Below are 6,493 nucleotides of genomic sequence, written 5' to 3' on the forward strand. Positions count from 1 at the left end.
AGTTTGGCAGACAGCCCAGGAGGAGATCAGTCATCTGTATCATTCCTGGATTCTGAACAAGAATTAATGACACATCCACGCATGCGTACAGTGATGCATAGGAGACAACAACTGAAGGATTATTACAAGAGAAAATGAGACCACCTGTGGTTGGGTGGGGCTGCTGTAATTAGTGCTACAGATAAAAGTGCAGCCTGGTGTTTTAGCCTCATGGCAGTTTATCTGATTCATTGTTTCGTCAAGATCGTGGTTTTTGCTGTTCAGGATTGTGTGTGTGGACTCTCTGGACTTTAGAATTGGACTCAATTTCCCAGTTATTGGGTGAGCAATTGGACTGCATTTAACCTATGCCTTGTGTGTACCAGAAAATCCCTTTGACATTTAACAAGGGAGCTGTTTCTGTTTTTCTGTTTATAAAAACTTTTGGGTTTTCCTTTTATCGTGTGGTGTGTGTCTTCCTGGACTAATTACCCTGTAATTATGGGCAGTTGAGACATGCCGGCAGAACAGTTAGCAACAGAAATGCGGGCATAAGTCGAGAACTACCTCTAATAGTTCCCCCCCCCATTACAGAGTGAGATTGCTTTCCATTCAGCATTAAGTTGGGAAATAGGTCAGCATTAAATTTGTTGCTCCCATTTTCCACCCCTTTCCAGTTTCTTCTATGTCTTTTCCCAAACTTCGCCCATGATCTGACTTTCCTCCAAGTAAATGTTAAAACAACCCTATTCAGCTTCAAGATGCCCTTGGAAGGCTACTGAATACATTTTCTGATAAGAAAAATCAACTCTTCCCTATTCTTGCCACATTGCTCCCATCATTCATGTGCATTTATACAATGTGTATAAAACAGTGGTATTTTACCGGTTCGCACTGGTCCAGGCGAAGCAGTAGCAGAAAAATCTCGCTGGACCACGCATGCGTGCCCACCAGTGACCCAAAGCTGCACGGACATTGCACCGGTAGCGGTGGCAAGTAGCAACCCCCACCTGACCTGGACCCTCCAAAAACAGGACTTCTGTAGCTGGGGATTGATATAAGCTCTTTGCTTACCAATCTTAACAGCTCAACAGGGTCATAACAGATCAGGTGGTTCCTTGGTATCCACATTTTAACTAAAGGCCAATACTCATATATAAACTACTCCAGCTCTAGACAACAAATAATTCCCTCAACATTGTCAAACTTTTTACTAAATCTGCGCTTCTATTTCTACTAGTTTTTCCTCATCATTCTTACCATCCTTTTCCTCCCACTTAGGACTGTATGACTGTAACTTGTTGCTTATATCCTAAGATTTTATTAATATTGATTGTTTCTTCATTGCTTATTTGATCCCTGTGACAATCATTAAGTGTCGTACCACATGATTCTTGACAAATGTATCTTTTTCTTTATGTATACTGAGAGCATATGCACCAAGACAAATTCCTTGTGTGTCCAATCACACTTGGCCAATAAAGAATTGTATTGTATTGCATTTCTAAACAATATTGGTCTGACAGGATAACACAGTGATATCGAACTTATGGCACAAATGCCACGGGTGGCACGCAGAGCCATACCTGCTGGCACGTGAGCCATTGCTCTAGCTCAGCTCCAACGTACATGTGTGTGCCGGCCATTTGATTTTGGGCTCACACAGACACTCTGGGAGGGTGTTTTTGGCTTCCAGAGAGCCTCCCTTTGGAACATGGGGAGGGTGAAATATGAGCCTACTGGGCCCACCAGAAGTTGGGAAACAGGCTGTTTCTGACCTCCAGAGGGCCTGGGGGGGAGCTGTTCTAGCTTTCCCCAGGCATTGCATTATGGGTGTGGGCACTCATGCATGCATAATAGTGCATGCAAATGCTCTTTCGGCACCCAAGGAAAAATAGGTTCACCATCACTGTGATAACAGGTAAGGTGAATGAACATATAGCATTCTGAAACATCTCCAGGCACTTCCTGACACTCAATTGTTTTTTTTTTTAATAAGGACTAAAATGGAATGCAATGGACTTTGCACACTGCATTTTGGGAAGGGAGAGGGAGAAGGGTGTGGAGCAACGTCTGTTGGCAGAAGATTTGAACAAGATAATTAGAATTGTGACCTCCACAGCTTGGTACAAAGCGACGATTATGAACAAATGTAAAACAGGAGCAACCAATTTTAAACACCACCTTTTCCTAGTATGGTAGTATATGAAGCAGATTTAAGAACCGTCTATATACCCATGTACTGTATATATATTTATTCCCTTAAAAATGGGGCTGGGCTTCCATGTCACATGGTTGCAGCTGTTATTCTGCCTTTTCTGGGGATCTCTGTAGATGCCCCTGCTTTTTTTCCAGTTGCTAGGCAACTTAGAGAGAAAGCAGTTAGGACTGCAGTTTATAGGACTCTTCTTAGCAAATATGTTATAACCTGAAGAAGAAAGCTTGTACTTCCTTTGCATGATTCCAGTATGTATGTAACACTGTTGTTATTACATATTACATATTACATATTACATATTACATATTACATATTACATATTACATATTACATATTACATATTACATATTACATATTACATATTACATATTACATATTACATATTACATATTACATATTACATATTATACTTACAGTTTATAGTTATAGTTTATTAGATTTGTATGCCGCCCCTCTCCGGAGACTCGGGGCGGCTCAGAACATAACAGTGATACAATACATTACAAATCCAATAGTAGAAAATTAAATCAAATTAAAAAACATTAATAACATAGTAAAATCCTTAACTATACAATCATACACATTCAACCTAATCCATCATACAGTAAGGCCGAAAGCATAATAAAAAAAGGGGGAGGGAGAAGGTGGTAATTATCCCCACGCCTGGTGACAAAAGTGTTCAAATCTCTGGAGGGAGTTGATTCCAGAGGGCCGGGGCCGCCACAGAGAAAGCTCTTCTCTTGGGCCCCGCCAACCAACATTGTTTGGTCGACGAGACCTGGAGAAGGCCAACTCTGTGGGACCTAATCGGCTGCTGGGATTCATGCGGCAGAAGGCGGTTTCGGAGATATTCTGGTCCAATGCCATGTAGGGCTTTATGGGTCATAACCAACACTTTGAATTGTGACCGGAAACTGATCGGCAGCCAGTGCAGGGCACGGAGTGTTGGCAAAACCTGGGCAGATCTTGGAAGCCCCACGATGGCTCTCGCGGCCACATTCTGCATGATCTGAAGTTTTCGAACACTTTTCAAAGGAATTATATATTATATATTATATATTATATATTATATATTATATATTATATATTATATATTATATATTATATATTATATATTATATATTATATATTATATATTATATATTATATATTATATATTATATATTATATATTATATATTATATATTATATATTATATATTATATATTATATATTATATATTATATATTATATATTATATATTATATATTATATATTATATATTATATATTATATATTATATATTATATATTATATATTATATATTATATATTATATATTATATATTATATATTATATATTATATATTATATATTATATATTATATATTATATATTATATATTATATATTATATATTATTATATACAGGGCTTATCCCCCCCCCCAACACAATGTTTAAAAACAAAAATAACAATAGGAGATCCAGTTGAGAAGGAGCAGAGATTAGATGATGAAAAGTTTCTCCCTAGTTTTCTAGTCAACTTTCCACCCTGTCACAAATGTTATTTTTGTTTCTCTCAAAGACAAGATTCCAGTGCCCGTATTAACTTCCATTCAAGAGATAAAACTGCTGAGATCTCCTCAAACTGTTTAAATTTTCAGGCTCTTGCATGTAATTTTTAATTTTTAAAAGAAATATCAGCAGAAAAATGGCTAGCTTCTCAAATGGTTGCATACTACCACTCCAACAGCAACTAGATTCTTAATAATAGTATATATGTGTTTGAAGTATTGGTTTAGTATCAGTGATCAATTTAGTTAAGAATTATCTACAGTGATTCCGTAGCCTCCAAAATAAATATATTCCATCATGTAGCAACTGGGTGGGGAGCTCAGAACATCTAGTATGTCAGGAGGCAGATCAAAGTTCATTCATGATTATTACTGGATGTAGCTCAAGCTTTAAAAGAATCAGTTATGAAGTGAGATCCTTGACAAATGTGTTGATCTTGCTGAAAACTTTCCAGGACAAACATAATAAACCTAAAAGCTCCTGAGCAAGCGCTAGTTGGTAGCACTAGGACTGTATCACGTCTATGTTTGTTTTAAAACAATGGCTGCAGTGAATTTCCTACAAATCTTGGAATAACAATTATGATGGATCATATGTCAGCATGTACCCATAATTTTCCACAAACCATCTTGCCGAAGGCCTAAAAGAAGCATAACTTCTTTTTCTTTCTTTTTTTTAAAGAAGAAGTTATGCTTCTTTTAGAAATGGAAATGTATTTGGTGGAAATGAAAGAGGATTAAATAGGAATTTTCATAGAGAACTTTCTCTTCCACTCAGAAAGGTACAGGGGTTCCCTAGGGAGTTTTGCAACCCTATAAATGCTTTTTCTCCCTTTAATCTGAAAAAGAATAGCTGGAAATTTAATCTTTGAAGTTGCATTCCTTCTAAATCTAGAAGAAAAGAAAAAGCTATTAGTTTCTATTTTTAAAATCAAATATATTATTAAAAATCTATGTTAAACTTTCTTAATATGAAAAATGTCCAGTTTATTTTTTCGTGTTTTCATATACTAGGAACTTTACCCAAGGATACAGCTAAAAATTATATATATATTTTATTTATTATATTTATTTAAAATTATATATATATTTATTGCCTGTTCTATGGTGTAATGGTTAGCCCTCTGGACTTTGAATTCAGTGATCCGAGTTCAAATTTTGGTGGAACCTCCTTTTTTAAGGGGCGTACATAAGTGCACTGGTGTGCCTTTCGTCCCCTGTCCAATTGTCTTTCCTTTCTCTCTCTTATCATATATTTATTTATTTCTTTATTTATTAGTTGGACTTGTATGCCGCCCCTCTCCGAAGACTCGGGGCGGCTCACAACAAGTAAAAACAGTCACAACAATCCAATTAATTAAAATATTTAACGATTTAAGAAAACCCCCATGTAGTAGCAAACACACACACAAGCATACCATGTATAAATTAACATGCCCAGGGGAGATGTTTAGTTTCCCCATTCCTGACGGCAAAGGTGAGTCTTAAGGAGTTTTCGGAAGGCAGGAAGAGTAGGGGCAGTTCTAATCTCCGGGGGGAGTTGGTTCCAGAGAGCCGGCGCCGCCACAGAGAAGGCTCTTCCCCTGGGACCCGCCAACCGGCATTGTTTAGTTGACGGGACCCGGAGAAGGCCCACTCTGTGGGACCTAATCGGTCACTGGGATTCGTGTGGCAGGAGGCGGTCTCGGAGATATTCTGGTCCGATGCCATGAAGGGCTTTAAAGGTCATAACCAACACTTTGAATTGTGACCGGAAATTGATCGGCAGCCAATGCAGACTGCGGAGTGATGGTGAAACATGGGCGTACCTAGGTAAGCCCATGACTGCTCTCGCAGCTGCATTCTGCACGATCTGAAGTTTCCGAACACTTTTCAAAGGTAGCCCCATGTAGAGAGCATTACAGTAGTCGAACCTCGAGGTGATGAGGGCATGAGTGACCTCTCTTTCTTTCATATATCCTCTCCTCTAAGTTCACTTTTACCCTTATATATATTACTACATTTCTATTTTTCTTCCTATGTATTTGTGTATTGGACAAATGAATAAATAAAATAAAAATAAATAAATTAGGGGAGCCATTACTGTTTGCTTCTTCATTTCAGGGAATCTAGGGCCAGATTAATTAGAAATCTTCATTTAGAATCTAACCTAAAATGCTTACATACTTCGTCCATATACCATTTCAGACCAGTATTGGATTCACATAATATGCAATGAGGACAATAGGACAGGAAGGGTAGGCACACTGGTACACTTATGCACATGCCATAAACAAACAAACATCATTGATCAAGAGCAAAATCCATCATTTGCCAGGATGCTGGTCATGGCAATGAGTTGCTGTGGCTAGGAGAATCTTGACATATCTTGTGAAATAAGCAAAATGGTGCCACCATCCCCTAAGCAGTAACAATAGGAAAAAGTGAAACCACTTGTGAAGAATACTGAGACTGTCAGCTTCTTTAAAAGTGCTTTATTCTCAGTAGCAGAGATACAATTGAACTTGTGACTTCAGCTCTTGGTGCGACTGACTGAAACAGTGTCAGCTTGCCTCTTTTATAGTCTCACTTTCCCGCTTAAACACAACTGTCACTTTCTTGAATTTCCCGGTCAATTTCTAAACCAATCACATTTAAACATTTCTGATTCAACTATTTACATAGACTTAATACATATTCAACAACTTGTTCACAGAAGCAGCCAAAAATCTGTCATGTCTTAGTAACAGCTAACCGAACCTCAT

The sequence above is a fragment of the Erythrolamprus reginae genome, chromosome 4 (genome assembly GCF_031021105.1).
Source record: "Erythrolamprus reginae isolate rEryReg1 chromosome 4, rEryReg1.hap1, whole genome shotgun sequence".
NCBI lineage: Eukaryota > Metazoa > Chordata > Lepidosauria > Squamata > Dipsadidae > Erythrolamprus > Erythrolamprus reginae.